The following is a 19,736-nucleotide window of genomic DNA, read 5'->3' on the forward strand; positions in this document are numbered from 1 at the left end:
TCCCCAGTCAGATCCCCTGAAGAAGGAAGTGGCCACCTCCTCCAGTATTCTTGCTGGGAAATCCCACGGAGAGAGGTGCCTGCCGGGCTATAGTCCATGGGGTCGCGAAGAGTCAGACAGGACTGGGTGACCGAGGTCGCACGCAGGTATATATCCATTAAATGTTCGTGTAACGGCTTCTCTTTTTCTTCTAGGGCCCCACCTGGATCCTGTTGACAGGCAGCGCACGCATCCTCGGGCTGCTGGTTCTAATGATTGATAACATTTCACAGCTGCCCCTTACCCCTGAAAATAGTCCTCAGCCAAACAGACGTCTCCTTGCCCAGGAGGCAACGCCCACTCCCACCCAGGGCAGAGCTCAGCCAATGGAAGCCGACTTGGTGGTACAAAAGGCTGCCTCCCACACCCCCCCCCCAACCCATCCGCCCTTCACCTTTTTGTGGTGTAACCTGTCTTTTCCTGGAGTGCACTGAAACTGCTGCTGCTAAGTCGCTTCAGTCGTGTCTGACTCTGTGCGACCCCATAGACAGCAGCCCACCAGGCTCCCCCGTCCCTGGGATTCTCCAGGCAAGAACACTGGAGTGGGTTGCCATTTCCTTCTCCAATGCATGAAAGTGAAAAGTGAAAGTGAAGTCGCTCGGTCGTGCACTGAAACTAGTCTTCACCAAGTACCGCACTCCTATTTAAGCTTTCTACTCCCGTCCTACTCTGCTTTTTACCACTCCTCTTACCCTGAGAGCACTTTCTCAATCGCTTTTATGAATCTTCATTTCAGCCCCCACTACTCAGGAACCTGATGCGAAGAGCTGACTCATTGGAAAAGACCCTGATGCTGGGAAAGATTGAGGGCAGGAGGAGAAGGGGACGACAGAGGATGAGATGGTTGGATGGCATCACTGACTCAATGGACCTGAGTTTGGGTGGACTCCAGGAGTTGGTGATGGACAGGGAGGCCTGGCGTGTGCGGTTGATGGGGTCGCAGAGTAGGCCACAACTGAGCGACTGAACTGACTGAACTCAGGAACCCAATTTAAGAGCACTGGCTTCAGAAGTGAACTTTAGAAACCCCCTGTGAGGCTGCGATTCTGGAGCTGGCTTGCTTGCCCTGTGGATGGCCGTGAGGTGAGTGGTGAATTGATAATTCCTGCTATGCTGCACAGTGTGACTGCTAAGATTTCCATGTGGAATGAGCTGGAGTGGAATTCAGGTGGAAGGCGATGTGCTAATTGGTGCAGTGAGTCAGCATTTGAGACTTATTTGTGGAAAATTAATGGCTGTAAGGTCTCTTCAATTGGATGAGTGGTTGAAGGGAGAAAATTACAGACTAGGATTTATTGGTCAAAATTTTATAGCAAAATATGAGAGTCAGAAGGCCTTACATCTTGAAGCTGGGGTGGGGGTGGGGCAGAAACAGCTAAAGATCAGGTCGCAGGACTTAATTGCAATGGTGGGAAGCTCTAAGAAGGCTGAGTTCTCAGCCTCCACAAGCCGTTTAAGTCAAAGTTGGTGCCTTAATGGGCAGAGAGTGCGACTTTGAGATAAAGACATCTCTGTGTAGATGTACATTGAACTTTGATTCCCGTGAACTCTGATTCTGAAGAAGCTGTCTATTTCTCTATTGAGGATAGGGCCTCCTACCCCCATCTTTATAAGGAGATTTCAAATAAGGCCTTTTGAAACAGTGCAGAGTCCTCTTCAAGATATGTTTCCATTTCTCCTTCTAGCCAGCAGATTCATAACTAGCATCAGATCCAAGCAGAGTTCAATCAGAAAGTGCTAGAGCAGGCCCAGGGAGTTTCTATTATGTCCTGAAGGAGCCTCGGTATCTAGAGAGAGTTTATTGGCTGAATCTGGGAGAGTGTGTCTGAGAGAGGCCCCTGAGAGTGCTTGACCAAGGAAGAAGAGAGTATAAAGTTTAAGAGTAAGTTTGTGGATATGGGAGCCTTCCCTCAAAGCCATGAGATAACACACCAGCAAAGGCCTAGCAGATGACTCTAAGTTTTTGCTGGCATACCTCCCAGAGGATGGGAAAAAGCAATGACCTACACAGAATAAAGTAAAAATGCAAAATAGCTGTTGAAAATAGTGGAGGAAAGAATCAGGGAGCTCAGAGAAGTGACTTTACTGAATTGGATCTGCTGTATAACACCAGAAAACCCACCAGCGGACAAAATTTTCCAGAGGAACCCAAGGTCACTCTATTTATTTTCTCCACGTCCTCACCAATGTATTTCTTGGTTTTCTTTTTTTTTTCTTGATAATAGTCATTCTGACAGGTGTGAGGTGATGTCTCATTGTGGTTTTGATTGCTTTAATGATTTAAGATAATGAGCATCTTTTCATATACCTGTTGTCCACCTGTATATCTTCTTTAGAAAAATGTCTGTTTGGATCTTGTGACCATTTTTTAAATTGGATTTTTTGCTGCTTTGCTATTGAATTACATGAGTTCCTTGTGTGTTTTAGATATTAATCCCTTATCAGGTGTGATAAGGGATTATCATAGAATCACTCTATAGATTGCCTTTTAATTTTCTTTTGCTCTGTAGAAGATTTTTTAGTTTTAGTTTCACTTGTTTATTCTTGCTTTCATTGCCAGACCCAAAAAATCATTACTAAGACCAAAATCAAGGAGCTTATCACCTCTATTTTCTACTGGTAGTTTTATAGTTCTTACATTCAAGTCTTTAATCTATCTTGAGTTGATTTTGGGATATGGTATAAGATAGTGGGCCAGTTTCATTTTTATGCATGTGACTATCCAGTTTTCCCAGCACCATTTACTGAAGAGACTCCCCTTTCCTCCATTGTATATATAGTCTCAGCTTGTCATAAATTAATTGAACATATATGAATATGTTTATCTGGGTGCTCTAGTCGGTTCCATTGATCTACGTGTCTGTTTTTATGCCAATATCATACTGTTTTGATTAATATAGACGTAATATAATTTGAAATCTGGGGCTGTGATGCTTCCAGTTGTGTTCCTCTTTCTCAAGATTGCTTTGATTATTCAGGGTTTTTTAGGATTGCTTGTTCTAGTTTTGTGAAAAATGCCGTTGAGATTTTTGACAGAATATATTTACATATAAGAATTTGTGGCACATGAAACGTCAACGAGAAAAGAAAACATTCTGTGTAGTAGCGGTGCTGGGACTGTCTAGGAATTTGTAGGAAACATCAGTTCTGTAAACTGGTGGAAGGCAGGGACTTCTGTTTATCTTGAACCCCCAGCGTGTAGAACAATAGCACACATTGGACTTATAAAAAATTAATCATAGTAAAACAATAAGAAATTAAGTGGTTATCAACTTTCTGCAGAAATATGTGCTTATAAGTAATAGATCATCAAGGAAAGAATTAACAGATTTGTTTACGTAAAGATTTTTAAATTTTCAGTATATTATTAAACTAAACACAAGTAACCGACCAAAGGTTAATAGAGAGAAGTCCTGTAAAGTAATAAGCAAAGCGCTAAATAAATTAACAAACTTTATGGAGAGTTGATTTATTAAAATGAAATTATTATAAATAATGATACAGAAAAATACCTACAAGGCCATTTCCTCCTCCTAAGCTAGCAAAAAAATTTTCAATAAAAATGTACAGTGCTGGTGAGTGTGTGGATAAACATATACATGCAGGTGTGCCTGGATGCATCGTGTACTCATGTAATTGTGGAAGTCAGTTTTGTTTTAATTTTATTGTTTTGGCTGTTTGGCTGTGCTGGGTCTTCATTGCTGTGTGGACTGTTCTCTAGTTGTGATGCTCAGGCTTCTCACTGCAGTGGCTTCTGTTGTTGCAGAGTACAGGCTCTAGGGCTCGTGGGCTTCAGTAGTCATGGCTCCCGGAATCTAGAGCACAGGCTCAATAGTTGTAGCTCGTAGGCTAAGTTACTCCTCGGCATGTGGGATCTTCCTGGATCAGAGATCGATCCTGTGTCTCCAGCGTTCGCAGGCAGATTCTTTACCATTGAGCCACTAGGGAAGCCTGGAAGTTGATTTTATTTTTTTTTAATCTACCAACAATCATGAAAGTATAAATAAGATTTGCTCTTGCCTTTACAATTTTGGAGATAATCCTAAAGAAATATCCATCCTAGGGAAATAATCCAAATTTAAATTAAAATTTAGACAACTAGATATCCACGACTATCTTATTTATAACAATAGAAGATTGGAAACATAAGTCTGACTGAAAATGTAAGTCTAAGTATAGTGGAAGGGTTAAGTAAAATATGGTATATCTGTTCCATAGGATATTTATAATCACTAAGTGTAACAGCCATGAAAATAACAGTGCCATGGAAATACACTTATTGCATAATGTTAAGTGATAAACACAAAACACGACACTGTTGTTGAATGGAGCAGACTCCGCGAGATGCTTGCTAGTTATACTGCTCCCTTTTGTCAAACTAAGTGGTGGCCTTGCTTCTGAGGGGTCTTATTTTACCCACAGTTTGTTGGGCCTTATAAGACTCCTGATCATAGATTTTTAGCACAACCAAGGTGAATGCCTGTGTCAGTGGATCTTTTAATCTTTAGAGTTGTAGGTTATAGTCTATGGGTAACTTCTGGTATTACTTCATAGAAAAATTCCTCCCTTTCTTTTTTCTCTGTACTCTTGGTGGAGTTCCTAACAATTGGGTGGATTATAGATTTAATTTCTCTGTCTTTTACAAAATTATTTCCTGATTTGCTCAACTTAATCCTCTAAATTCTCTATGGAGATGAAAATTTTAGCTATCATATTAATTTTCAAGAGCTGTTTCTTACTCTGGTAGTTCTCGTTGCAGGGATATTAGACTCAACAAACATTCCACATGCTTCTCTTTCCCAACCTCAGTTAGATTTGGACTAGTTTTGGCCACTGGTCAGGAGTGACAAATGTCATTCCTGGGCTGAAGCTGTTAAAATTAACATCTGTGCCTCAGTCCATCAGTCTTTCTTCCTGCTGTGATATCCTTGTCAGCTACGTGCAAAGATGGTGACATCATGAAGTAGTGGGAACCTGGATCTCAGAGTTCCAGATAAAAAAGAACAACTTTTAATTGATTTGGACTTAGCATAAATAAATAAACTTTTGTTGTTCTAAGTCATTGAAAATTGAGTGTTTGTTACTATAGCAACACAGTTCTTTTTCCATAGTACTGTCTTGTTTCATGAGTGCAATATTTTTCTCTCAGGATACTGTAATTATTCTTCTGTTCTTTGTATAATCTTTGTTTCTTCCTCTTATTCACTTTCCCTGTTTGTTGTCTGTCTTTAATGTTTGAGGCTTTCCTAAAAAGTCTTAGGGCTTTTGAGTATTTCGTTTTAAAATAATGTACTAAAATCTGATGTGAAACCTTGTATGCATGCACAGGTCTTATAAGTCATGGGATTTCACCATGGCATTGGGTTGGCCAAAAAATTTGTTCAGGTATTTTGTAAAATGTTATAGAAAAATCCAAACAAACTTTTTGGTCAATGAAGTAGAGTCAAGGGTTAACTCTTCATTGGGGTACTCACGTATGTCAGTATGTGAATGTCTTTCTCTGGGGTTATCTATTATAGTAGAAGAATCCTTCAGTATCATGTCTGGGAAATTGGATGGCACATGTGCTTGACTATGTTCTGGGAGCAAGGCTGGGAAAGGAAATGAAAGGTTTTCTTGTTTAAAGTGCAGATTTTCACTAAATTCCCATTTTTAGTGCCTGCTGTTTTCATATCTGCAACCCTTTTATTCAGTTTCACTGGAGACTCAACTTCTGATCTTTTTCAGGGCCCTGTCATGTGGCTGGGCCACATGATCCCCCTTTTAGAAGGGGGATCTGGGAGGATTCAATTCTTTGTTATATAGATTCCAAACAAGCCCTTTATTTCCAGTCTTCCACTTCACTTTCATCTTTGGTACTGCCTCTTAGGCAAGTTCCCTTTGTCTCTGCAGGCACGTGAACTGGAGCTTACTCTGCTGTGCCTGTCTCCATCCAGTATTTTAAATTCAGTAGAAATGAGATCTTCCCAAACTGCTCAATCTTCTTATCTATGGTTTCCTTCTGTGGTCTCTTGTTCGTTGTGCACTTACATATTTTATTCTTTCATTTTGCCTTTATTGCATTTATGGACAAAGAAGAAATTCTTTTGAAGTAAATGGTAAACCACCTCATTTGCCTGGAGATACATTACTATTGTAATGGAAAACTCTGAAAAAAAAAATAGGAAAATGCCAGCACAGCTAATAACAGAAGTCTGCAGAAGTACAGCAAGGTGACCAGCATACATGATTTATTTGACCTTTCTCTACTTTCCTCCATCTAACATCAGCAAAGTTTTCACAGAGTTGCATAGGTCCTTGTGCAGTTTTGGAATATTAAAGTTTAGTAATTCAATTTCACAAATATTTATTGATGAGAAAATCAGATCATTGGAACTTCTTTTCCCGAATTGTTTTCTTGCAAGTTGACATGAATGAGGCAAGCAAGAATTAATATTTTAGCTTTTTAGTGTTTTGTTCTTGGGTTATTTCTCCGAGCAAAACTGTAAACATAAAAAAAATGACTTTTTTGGAGAAGGGAATGGATACAAATGTTATCATTTGAATGGACTATATTGTAACATATAACTTCAGACATATTTTCCAAATGCCATTGATTTTCTTTATCGTACTTTAGTTCTATTAAAGTTCATAACTAAGTTCTATTAGTGTTTCATAACGTTAATTTTCTTTCCTCTTATCCGACAGTGAGTCAGAAGCTGTTTGTTCCTTGAACTATCCTCCATCTATTCCCTATAACCATCCATTCCCTATAACCATCCATTATACTTCACTGGGGAAATATAAATAAAGTTGGTCCCCATCATTATACATTTTGGGAATCCATTCTAAGAAAACCCCCCAAATTAAAGGCATTAAGATATTCATGACAATCTTATTCACAATAGGAAGAAATGAGGGGGAAAAAACCTGCCACCCATCCCTCAAACATGCAATTTACCAACCTAATCAGGCATTAACTGCTCATGGGAGAAGCTGGCTTGCTTTAGAGACGTGTGTTAAAAAGCCCACCGTTTATAACAGGATGAAGGCAGCATATCTGGGTGCAGATGGTTGGAGGTGGTGAATGACGTAGTGGGAGTTTGTGGAATTCTCTTTTGCCTCAATTTTGTGAGGAAAGTAAGAGGCAAGATTGTTAGCTAAGAGTGGTCATGGGGGCAGAGGTGTTGGACTTGGAGGAGAAAGAAGTTGTGAACTAATCATCTTAGAGTGGGAGGGCAAACACTCTACCGGAATCTGATGTAGCCACTGGATGGCATCAAGGGCCCCCTTGAGGTTCGGGGCAGAAATTTAAAGCACATAAGTCAGGAGAGAGAGAGAGAGAGAGAGAGAGAGAGTGTGTGTGTGTGTGTATTTCTAGTCACTTCGAGCTGTGTTGAGTTGATAGGCCAACGTGGCTGGCAGAAATGCTCAAGTTTGGAGTTTAGCCAAGTGAATACAATGAATCAAGGAATATGGAAAATGATATGCACATAGAAGTTACTAAGGAATGACTATGGAATACAAGCTGACTAAGGAGGGGAAGGGGGCAGGAACAGTAAAAAGACAGAATCACTGGAATATACATTCAAGTAAGGTCAGAATTTTTTGGATCTGGGGTGCTAGGGGGAGATAGCTGAAGTTTAGGGGAGAGGGTTCAAGGGGAGCCTACATGGGACTTATATCCCAGAACAGTTGCAAATGGCAACCCACTCCAGTATTCTTGCCTGGAGAATCCCATGGACGGAGAAGCTTGGTAGGCTACAGTCCATGGGGTCGCACAGAGTTGGACACGACTGAAGAGACTTAGCAGCAGCAGCAGCAGCAGGACATCACCATGGGGGTAGAGAAAGGGTGGAGGGCAAGGTCATCAAGATAGGCACATTTGTTGAGGTGAGTGGCTGGGATGCGTGATGTTTCACTTTCTTGTATGGTGGCTCAGACGGTAAAGCGTCTGCCTACAATGCGGGAGACCTGGGTTTGATCCCTGGGTGGGAAAGATCCCCTGGAGAGGGAAATGGCAACCCACTCCAGTACTCTTGCCTGGAAAATCCCATGGACAGAGGAGCCTGGTAGGCTACAGTCCATGGGGTTGCAAAGAGTCAGACACGACTGAGCAACTTCACTTTCAGTTTTCAAAATCACCAAAAATTAAGACAGAAGTGAAGCAAATGTCAGTGAGTTATATCTACAGTGAAGGGTAGTGAGTGGGCTAGTCTGATGACATATGACTCAAAGCTGGGGTGTTTTGGGAGGAGAGAGAAAGAGCAGGGTCTGAAAGTGGCAAAGAAGAGCAAGGAGGACCTCATCCTCTTTCAAGCCCAGAGTCAGGGCTGTTGGAGGAAACACAGCCCCTACTCTCCTGGAGGCAGTAACCTCTGGGGAGAGCCTCCTTAGAGCAAGAAAGTGAAAGGACTGTTCAGAGAAGAGATTGGGGACCTAGGGGATGTTTGCTAATGACAGACGTGGATTCCAGAGAGCACAGTGGGTGGTTTGGGGAGCTTGGAAAGAATGGGGTATTGAACAGAATTGGGGTTACATAGAGCCGTAAGGGGGCTTCCCTGGTGGTCAGACAGTAAAGAATCTGCCTGCAATACAGGAGACCTGGGTTCGATCCCTGAGTGGGGAAGATCCTTTGGAGGTGGGAATGGCAGCCCTCTCCAGTACTCTTGCCTGGAGAATCCCATGGACGGAGAAGCTTGGTAGGCTACAGTCCATGGGGCTGCAAAGAGTCGGACTCACTGAGTAACTAAGCGCATGCACAGAGCCATGAGGGATGAGAAGACAGACATGGGGGTCTGAGGCTTTTGTGATGACCGATAGAAACCAGGATAAAAGCCATAGTGGACTTTTATCCAAAAGTCTGCCTTTAGTGAACTGAAGGCAGAGTTTTAATTTTTTTAACAACTGTTTTGGAAAGCCTGTGCATTTAAAATTTTTATTTTTGGTTGTGCTGGGTCACTGTTGCTGTGCTCGAGCTTCCTCTAATTGCAGGGAGGGACTGGGGGCTACTCTTGGCTGTGTTCACAGCTTCTCATTTCACTGGCTTCTCTTGTTGGAGAGCACAGGCTCTAGGTACCCGGGCTTAGTTGCCCTGAGGCATGTGGGATCTTCCCGGTTCAAACCTGCATCCTCTGCATTGGCAGATGGACTCTCATCCACCGTACCATCAGGCCAGTCATATACATGTCAAACATACACTATTAGTAGGTCAAATTTGATGCCTTTTCCAGCTTTATTGAGATACAATTGACCTATAATATTATCTAAGTTTAAGGTATACTATGTGCTGATTTGATCTCTGGTTCTCTGGTTCTTGAGATCAAATTGCTAACATCTGCTGGATCATCGAAAAAGCAAGAGAAGTCCAAAAAAACATCTACTTTTGCTTTATTGATTACATCAAAGCCTTTGACTTATGTAGATCACAACAAACTGTGGAAAATTCTTAAAAAGATGGGACTACCAGACAACCTGACCTGCCTCCTGAGAAATCTGTTTGCAGGTCAAGAAGCAACAGTTAGAACTGGACATGGAACAACAGACTTGTTCCAAATCAGGAAAGGAGTATGTCAAGGCTGTATATTGTCACCCTGCTTATTAAACTTTTATGCAGAGTACATCATGTGAAATGCTGGGCTGGATGAAACACAAGCTGGAATCAAGATTGCTGGGAGAAATATCAATAACCTCAGATATGCAGGTGACACCACCCTTATGGCAGAAAGTGAAGAACTAAAGAGCCTCTTGATGAAAGTGAGAGGAGACTGAAAAAGTTGGCTTAAAACTCAACATTCAGAAAACTAAGATCATGGCATCTGGTCCTGTCACTTCATGGCAAATAGATGGGAAGCAATGGAAACAGTGTCAGGCTTTATTTTGGGGGGCTCCAAAATCACTGCAGATGGTGACTGCAGCCATGAAATTAAAAGATTCTTGCTCCTTGGAGGAAAAGCTATGACCAACCTAGACAGCATATTCAAAAGCAGAGACATTACTTTACCAACAAAGGTCCATCTAGTCAAAGCTATGGTTTTTCCAGTAGCCATGTATGGATGTGAGAGTTGGACCATAAAGAAAGCTGAGCGCCGAAGAATTGATGCTTTTGAACTGTGGTGTTGGAGAAGACTCTTGAGAGTCCTTTGGACTGCAAGGAGATCCAACCAGTCAATCCTAAAGGAAATCAGTTCTGAATATTCATTGGAAGGACTGATGCTGAAGCTGAAACTCCAGCACTTTGGCCACCTGATATGAAGAACTGACTCATTGGAAAAGGCCCTGATGCTGGGAAAGATTGAAGATGGGAGGAGAAGGGGACGACAGAGGATGAGATGGTTGGATGGCATCACTGAGGCCATGGACATGAGTTTGAGTAGGCTCTGGGAGTTGGTGATGGACAGGGAGGCCTGGAGTGCTGTAGCCCATGAGGTAACAAAGAGTTGTCATGACTGAGTGACTAAACTGAACTGATGTGTTGATTTGATGTACTTGTGTACTGCAAAATGATTGCCACCACAGTGTTAGCCAACACCTATCATGTCACATAATTGCCTTGTTCTTTTGGTGAGAACATTTAAGATCTACCCTCTCAGCAACTTTCGAGTATGTAATACAGTATTATTAACTACAGTCACTGAGCTGTACATTACATTCCCAGAGCCTTTTTGCCTATTACTGGACATTTGTACCCGTTAACCCACATCACCTCACTTCCCCACCCTTGCTGTTTTGATGTATGTATATTAAAAAAAGCATTGTGAGAAGATCGCTGCAGTCAAGCTCAATAACTTCTCTATCACCTCTACATAGTTAGGGTGTGTTTGTGTGCTGAGATGATTTAAGATCTATTCTTTTAGCACATGTCAAGTATGTAGTACAGTTTTGTTAGTTTTTATCACCAAGTTGCACATGGTGACCTCTAGAACTCATTCATCTTGCATAACTGAAACTTATTGGCTGACTTATCCTTGTTCTGTCTTATCCCCTCACCTCAGACGCGTGGCAACCACTTTTCTACTCTCTGCTTCTGTAAGCTCATTTTTTTTAGGTTCTGCATACAAGTGAGAGCATTCAGTATTTCTGTGTCTGCTTTTTTACTTAGCATACTGCTCTCAAGTTCCATCAATGTTGTCGCAAATGGCAGCATTTCCCTCTTTCTCATGGCTGGATAATATCCGCTGTATATATGTTTACACACTTTTTAATCCATCTGTCAGTGGATATTTAGGTTATTTCCTTATCTGGCTATTATGAATAATACTGCAATAAACATGGGAGTGTACGTATCTCTTGGAGATCCAAATTTCATTTCCTTTGGTTATATACCAAAAAATGAGCTTGCTGGATCATATAGTAGTTCTGTTTTTAACCTGAGAAATCTCTAAACTTTTCATAATGATTTTGCATAGTGATTCTTATCAATTTACACTCCCAGGAACAATGCAAAAGTATACATTTTTCTCCACATTGTCGCGAACACTTGTTATATTTTCTTTTTGATAATAGACATCCTGGCAGGTGTGTGGTGATCTCAGTGGTTTTTGATTCACATTTCCCTGATGATTAGTGGGGTTGAGTACCTTTTCATGTACTGTTGGCCGTTTGTCTTCTTTTAAGGAATGTTTTTCAGATCCTTTGCGTTTTTCTAAAAATATTAGGTTACTTGGTTTTCTCTTATGAATTGTATACAATCTCTCTATTTTGGATATTAACCCTTCAAGACAGATATTGATAGGAGGCTTTGAGTGCCAGGCCACAAGCATTTCGGGGTATGGATGTATGGGTGTCTGGGACTCTTTTGGCACCTGTTGTTTGGCAGCTAGGAGGTCTTAGTGTAGGTACAGAACTTAATCTCTCTCTTAGGGAAGGATGACCCTGCTGTGAAATCGTGGGGTTCCCTTTCTTACCCTTCTAACGGAGTTGGGAGTATCTGGGGAAGTTTGGACTTAATTTAAGCATGCAGGACCCCCTTGACATCCCAGGGAGGTGTGTTCCATTCCTGTTCATATCCCTGGTGAAAGTCCTGGCACATAGTAAGCACTCCAGTAAGTGCTTATTGACCTAAAGAGGTAGGATTTGGAGAAAAAAAAAAAAATAATGAAAGTAGTGCTTAGGAGAGAGCTCTCACTCAGAGAAATAATTATTTTAAAGTCATTCCCATGGGTGGTGGCTAAAGGGTTAGTGGTGAATAAAAATTTCCAGGATGATAATATAGAGTATGAATTTTTAAATGGCACAATGAAACTCTAGGTGGGAGAGGGGGTTACAACCTTTAAAAGGCTGTGAAAAGAAACTGACAATGATATTCTATATAGTCTCCACCCCAAAACTATTAGATCTAATAAATAAACTCAGCAAATTTATAGGCTACAAGATTAACATACAGAAATCTGTTGCTTTTCTATACTTGTACACTAAGAAAAACTATCAGAGAAAAAATTCTGTTTAAAATTGTATCAAAGTGAATCAAATACCTAGGACTTAACCAAAGAGGTGAAATACCTATATGCTGAAAACTGTAAAGAATTGATAAAACTGAAGATAACGCAAAGAAATGGAAAGATATCCCATGCTCTCAGCTCGGAAGAATTAACATTGTTAAAATGGCCATACTCCCCAAAGAAATACCCATCAAAATGTCCATGCCATTTTTTCACAGTGCTAGAAGAAATAATCCTAAAATTCATATGGAAACACAAAAGACAAAGCTGGAGGTAGTACCCTCCCAGACTTCAGGCTGCAATGTGGCAGTAATCAAAAGAGGGTACTGTAATAGAAACAGACATGCATATCAGTGGAACAGAATAAGGAGCCCAGAAATAAACCCACATGCATGTGGTCAATCTATGGCAAAGGGGGCAAGAATATATAATGGACCAAAGACTGTCTCTTCAAGTGATGCTGGGAAAACTGGGCAATTATATGTAAAATAATCAGAACACTCCTTCACACCATATACAAAAATAAACTCAAAATGATTACATACATGAATGTAAGGCATGAAACCATAAAACTCCTAGAAGAGAACATAGGTAGAAAACTTTTATATAAATTGTAGCAATCCTTTTTTTGGATTTGTCTCCTAAGGCAGAAGAAATGAAAGCAAAAATAAATGAATGGGATCTAATTAAACTTAAGAGCTTTTGCACAGCAAAGGAAACATTGGTAAAACAAAAAGAAAACCTATGAAATGGGAGAACATGTTTGCAAATGATATGACTGAAAATGGGTTTATAGACAAACAGCTCATACAACTCATTGTCAGAAAAACAACCCAATCAAAATGGGCAGAAGACCTGAAGAAACATTTTTCCCAAGAAGTTATACAAATGGTTAACAGACACATGAAAAGATGTTCATCTTCACTACTCATTGAGAAAACAAAAATGAGACATCACCTCACACCTGTTAGAATGGCTATCATCAAAAAGAATATAAATAACAAATGTTGGCAAGGATGTGGAGGAAAGGGAACCCTTGTACACTGTTGGTGTGAATGTAAATTGGGATAGCCACTATGGAAAACAGTATAGAGGTCACTCAAACTAAAAATAGAACTACCATATGATCCAACAATTCCACTCCTGGGTATATACCCAGAAAAAATGCGAACACTAATTCAGAAAAATACATGCACCCAGATGTTCACAGCAGTACTACATACAATAGCCAAGATATGAAAGCCACCCAAGTGCCCATCAACAGATGAATGACTAAGGATAATGTGGTATAGATACACAATGGGAGATTACTCAGCCATAAAGAAGAATGAGGTTCTGCCATTTGCAGCAACATGGATGGACTTCGTGAGTATTAGGCTTAGTGAAATGTCAAACAGTAAAAGGCTCTGTATGACATTGTTTACATGTGGAACCTAAACGATATGGATGAATATACACATAAATAGACTCATGGATACAGAGAACAAACTAGTGGTTACCAAAGGCGACAGAGAAGAGGGGAGAGGAAAATTAGGGGAATGAGATTAAGAGAGACAAACTACTCTGCATGAAACATATAAGCAACAGTAATATATTATATATCACAGTGAATTATAGCCATTATCTTGTAATAACTGTTACTGGAGTAAAAGCTGTAAAAATACGGAATCATTGTGCTGTACACCTGAAACCAGTATAACACTGTAAAATGAACTATAAATCAATTTTTAAAAGAGGAGGAACAAAATAGTGGCCTAGCAGCTGAAGGTAGGAGTGGTCCACGTCTCGAAAGGAAGGGGGAGTGATCTTAGTGGCAAATGGCACTGCAGTCGAGTAAAAAGAGGCTGAATGGAATTCTCTGGGTCTGACCATTTTGAAGGTCAAACTAAGGGGACTTTCATGAATTGGTGGGGCAGAGTCAGAGGGCAGTGAATTGGGGATGCAGGCACTGAGGAAGTAGATGTGACTGAGATGGTTATATCACGAGTTTTTACCTTGGAGAAGAGAAGCAGGGAGATAGAAAACACAAGTCTTATAAGAGCAGGGTTTTCTTTTTTTTGGCTGTGTCGCACAAGGTATGTGGGATCTTAGTTCAATAACCAGGGATCGAGCCTGTGCCCCCTGCAGTGGAAGCACAGAGAAGTCCCAAGAGTAAGTTTTAAACATATGTATGTGAAGATACAAAGAGAATAAGAAAATAGAAAAATGATGAATGATTGATGGAACAACCTCAAAGAGAAGATGAAGGAATAGGATCAAGGTGGAAGTTAGGAGAAAGAACTGATATTACTGAGTGCTTTCTGTGTGCCCAGGACTCTGGAGTTACCTTCCTATCCAGTCATTTTACATGACTGAGTGACTGAACAACAGTTGTTTCTCAGTATCTGTGGGGGATTGGTTCCAGGACCTCTGCCCCACAGATGCCAAAATCCACAAGTGCTTATGATATCTCTTTCTGTATATCATATCATTTAAATATAACAACCCCAGAAGTGTTATATCCCTTCTGCTGCAGATGAGAAAGCTGACTGTGACTCAGAGAGGTTGAGCAATTTGCTCAAAGCCACACAGCTAGTAAGGTTAGAGTCGAGATTCAAAAGCCAAGTCTACTTGACACTGAGATTCCTTCTTTCTCTACCACATCACGCTTCTACCTCTTCCTTGAGATGAGTGAAGCTGACGTTAGTTAGGGCTGGAGATATGTTTGTAGAATGGGGGCCAGGTTGAAGACACTCGGGAAGATGCATTTGTTGTTGTTTAATCCAGATACTCATTCATGGGATCCTTTCTGCCCCTCTAAACTGATACTGCCTAAATATCATTCCAAACTTTGTAAAAATCTCCCAGCCTTCCACAGATCTGTGCAGAGTTCCAGGGGCTGGCATCTCCCCAGGCTCCTCTGACCTCGATCATGGCTTCCCCTGAATTGGCTGAGAGAGACTCTTGAATCCTCTGGGCACTCTGAGGTCTCTGCCTCCAATTCTACAATGTGGTATTCTCACAAAGCACTTTTATTTGTGGTAGACTTTACAGAGGTTTTTTAATCTTTTTGAACTTTTTATTTTATATTGAAGTATAGCTGATTAACAATGTTGTGGTAGTTTCACATGGACAGCAAAGGGACTCAGCCATACATGTACATGTATCCATTCTCCCCCAAACTCCCCTCCCATTCAGGCTGCCACATTACATTGAGCAGAGTTCCCTGTGCTGTACAATAGGTCCTTGTTGGTTATTCGTTTTAAATATAGCAGTGTCAAAAGAGGGATATTTATCCTAGCAACACAAACGGTTTTCAATCGACCATAACTCAACTCTTGTTCTTAAAATCTTAGCTTTTGCCATTGGAGTTTTTCACTGGCTTCTTCACCAAAGGGTGTCAGTCTGCTTCAGCCATTCCTGTGTTAGCCTTCTTTTTTCTCTCCTTTTCTCTCTCTTCTTTGCCCCTTCTCTCCTGTGATAGCCTTGAGAATGCTAACATTTTCTCATTCTATTATTCCGAGCAACTGTCCCTAGTCCCTACTCCCCTCTGCTGGTCTAAGCCTTCCCATGCAAATCCGAGTTCATCAAGGTACTCCTCTGATTAAAGAGTTCCCACAGAACAAGATCCAGCTGCCTGTTTCTGATTTTTATATTGCCCTGTGTGCAGAGAGAAGCAAGGCCATCTGCTGTGGTGGGGAGCTGGGCGGGGAAGAGCACGAGTAAGAAAGGGTTTGAAAAGGGAGTGAAAATGTCAGGTAGCCACTGAGGGCAGAAAACGCCAGGGATGACAGATGAGTCAGCTGAAGCAGAAATCTTTTGGACTTTTCTCTAGTAAATAGCCATCCAAGCGGGGAAAAAAAAAAAATGGTGAAAGATGGTTGTCATTTCTCTGGGCTAGAAATCTGCCAAGTGATCACAGGATAAAGACAAAGGACAAAGGTGGATAAAGTGATGGCGAGACAGTCACTGATGAGATAGGCTGTGGCCCTGGTGGGGGGAGGGTAGTGTGGAAGTAGGATCAAGAGGGGAAGAAGAGAGAAGAGAGAAAAATGAGTTCAACAAGATAGGCAAACAAGGGTTGTGAGAGGAAAGGCGAAACGGGGGAAGGCAGTGGTCAGAAGGGGTTCTGAAGTTACATCTTTACAACTGTTGGCCCTCCTGGCCCTCGGGGATCACCCAGTGTGCTGGGGCTGGCTCTGAGCAGCGATCACTGCCTCCCGGCTCTCCCATCTTCTCCCTGAGAGGCAAGCCTGCAGTGGCATAAAGCAGCCCACCCCACCGGTCCCTGACATGAAATGAGAAGGGCTAATTGGGAAATCAGGAACCCCTTTACCCCAGCTCCCTCTGAGTGTCTCCAAGCAGTCGTCCAGTCTAGAAAAAAACACAGTGGCACAATAGCTGCTGTTTCTTTCTCCCACTCCTCTCCCTGACATCCCACTCTCTTTGTAGGGAACATTGTTCTCTTTTGTCTGCTGCTTCTCATATAGGGGGGTGGAGGAAACGGGCATTTGGTTTCCCTAGAGTTGAAATTGAGCACATCTCTGCTCCTGAAATTCTCGGCAATTTACATCTGCTCCATTTCATCATCTTGGGGTCCTGTTGCTCATAAGTTGTCTTCCTCCCCTCCATAGGCTCCCACATCTTCATTTCAGTTTTTGCATTTTCATTTTCTGTTCTTCCAATCACATGGCATTTCTGTTAATGCTGTATCAGAAGACGAGCAGAGATGGCCTGGCTTTGAGCGATCGTTAAAGGTGAGCTGTTGTTTAGGAGGTGTTGCACGTGCCATAGACGAGCCATCTGTCCTCTGTGTACCCTGAAACAGCCTCTTTCCTGCCAGTGTCTTCTCTCTGTACTTCTGCCCCAAGTCGTATCACTAATAACTTGATATTCTGTAGTGTTGTGCCTATGGCACAGTTAGGGCCATTTTAACGTGATAACAAATGTCCTTAGTCACGGGGCCATATGGAGACTCAGTGGGTGGTACCATTAGCTGTAAAGCTTGAGGCAGATTTGGAGTTGCCTTGTCCAGAAGAGAATCCTAAATCCAAGAAATGTTTTAATAAAATGTACTGGAATAGATTTTAAGCTGCTCTACCATCAAACAGAAGTCTTCCTCTTAATTTAATTGTATTTCCCCCAAGTAATTTCAGACGTGACAGGAATGGGCAGAAATTCCTGACACTCTTTGCATCATCCTCAATAACCATTTTGTTATCCTATAATGGCCACACTTAAAGAGATGCAGATTCAATCCCTGGGTCAGGAAGATCTCCTGGAGAAGGGCATGGCAACCCAGTCCAGTGTTCTTGCCTGGAGAATCCCATGGACAGAGGAGCCTGGTGGGCTACAGTCCACGGGGTCACAAAGAGTCGAACAAGACTGAGGGATGAGCACACAATCATGGTTCTCCCCAGAGCCAGGATGGAGTGCTTTTAGCTCATTGTTCAGCTAAGGATTAGGTGGGAAGCTGGTGACAGTTTTCCATCAATATTTCACCATGAATCTACATCTTTCTAATAAATTGACAAGTAAACAACAGTGGACTTAGGGCAGGCTCTTTATCAGCCAATGAATTATAAGTAACCTTTGACTACTGATGGGGAAGAAAATGACAACTCATTCCAGTATTCTTGTCTGGAAAATCCCATGGACAGAAGAGCCTGATGGGCTGTGGTCCATGGGGTTGCAGAGAGTTGGACATGACTGAGTGACTTTTGAAGCAACATGCTCAGCCTTCAAAGTGATATCATCAACTTTTCACCAAAAGCAACCTGCTTTTCAATCATATGGACCAAAATAGAGCATGACTGTAAGCGGCTCACAGGCGGGGCCCACGTCTCTCATCACTGCACTTAGAACATGTTAGGCAAGAAGTAGGTCCTCGTGGCAGAAATGAGCTGAATGTGGAGCCTACAAGGTCATCCACAAGATCATCTAGTTCAGGATTTCCAAAGATAGTTTCCTTAGAACATTAAGGCTCAATGGGATGGAGGTGAAAAGGTTGGCGGGGGGAAAAGGGGTAGGATAAGAGAAGGCTACCAGGACTGTTTCATGGCCAAGTTTGAAAACTGTGATTGACAGAGTTTTCATTGTTTGTGGAGGTGGTATGTGTTTATTACAGGACATACCTAGTCTTCAAAGTGCTTCTGAACCTTGTGAAAGACCAGAAAAGGGGTAAAATGGGATTGTGTCTTTCCCACTAGAGTGCTGTGTATCAGTTTGGGAAAGGATGATCCAGTCCAACTGTCTCATTTTATAGAAAAGAAAATGATGCTGAAAGAGGCAATGACATCTCAGAAACATTTGACTTACTAGTCACACATCTGGAATTAGCATCTAGACCTCTCTTTACTGTGCATTTTCCGCAGTGTGGGAATGGGAAGGGGGGTCACCACACAGCCTTCTGCACCCAGGTAATAGGGAAAGAAACAAGTGAATGAGCCAATCACAGGAATCTGATGTCAAGTGCTTATTTTCAGCCTGACATTTCAAAGCTTGATGTCCTTCGACTGTCAAGAATTCCCCCAGACCTCCCCAGGCCCTTAGAGGAGGAATGCATTTTCCCTCAGGAACTGCACAGTCCCCAAATTTCTGATCCGTGTGAAGAGATGTCATGCCCTGCTTTATATTTTATTCATCTTGGTCCAAGTCATCACTTCACCCAAAAAAAGGGCAAAATGATCCTTACAAAAAGAATCTTATGGACAAATGCAACAAGGCCCTTTGCTGAAACTAGATAAAAAATATAAAATGCCAAGAAGAACAGCTAAACGTGCATGGAACACTAGGCAGAGGGGTGTGCATGTGATGGAGTGGGGGTGTCTTCTGAATCACTTCCCTAAATTTAGCAATGCAGTTTAAAAAAATAAGCCTTTAAGATCTGCTTCCCAGAAATCCTGTTATTTCTTTGCACATGTCTTACGTAAGTCTGTGCCACAGGCTTGCAGAATAATGCGATGGGAAGGGCACAGCCCTATTTTGCAAGAACCAACAAGAGAAATCCAAGGGAATTTGAGAGGATAAGAAACTCAGGAGAATCCACCCTTTGCCTTCTCTAGCCGGCAGCTGTGAATGGTGCCATCTAAGGAAGTGATGTCTGTTAAGTGCTTCCCACCTAGATGTTGTGGGGCGATTCGAAGATGCATTCATCTCCCTCCAGAACACAGCTGTCGCTGTTGTCATTCATCATTTCCAAAAGCCTTTGTTATTGTTCGTATTTAACCCCTGAAGGAACATCTCTGCTGCACGCCCTCACTGCCTCATCACATCACTCTGCTCACCTGCTTTCCTTTC

At 41.8% G+C, this 19,736-nt stretch overlaps 1 long non-coding RNA gene across 1 annotated transcript in view; it reads left to right on the forward strand.

Annotated features, from left to right (window-relative positions):
• The first annotated feature begins 422 nt into the window (after positions 1-422).
• LOC102413322 overlaps positions 423-19,736 on the forward strand; it is a 183,857-nt gene continuing 164,543 nt past the window's right edge. Inside the window, exon 1 of the long non-coding RNA XR_003109388.3 lies at positions 423-1,122. This is a non-coding gene — a long non-coding RNA (uncharacterized LOC102413322). The remainder of the gene's footprint in view (positions 1,123-19,736) is intronic.

The sequence above is a fragment of the Bubalus bubalis genome, chromosome 5, assembly GCF_019923935.1.
Source record: "Bubalus bubalis isolate 160015118507 breed Murrah chromosome 5, NDDB_SH_1, whole genome shotgun sequence".
NCBI lineage: Eukaryota > Metazoa > Chordata > Mammalia > Artiodactyla > Bovidae > Bubalus > Bubalus bubalis.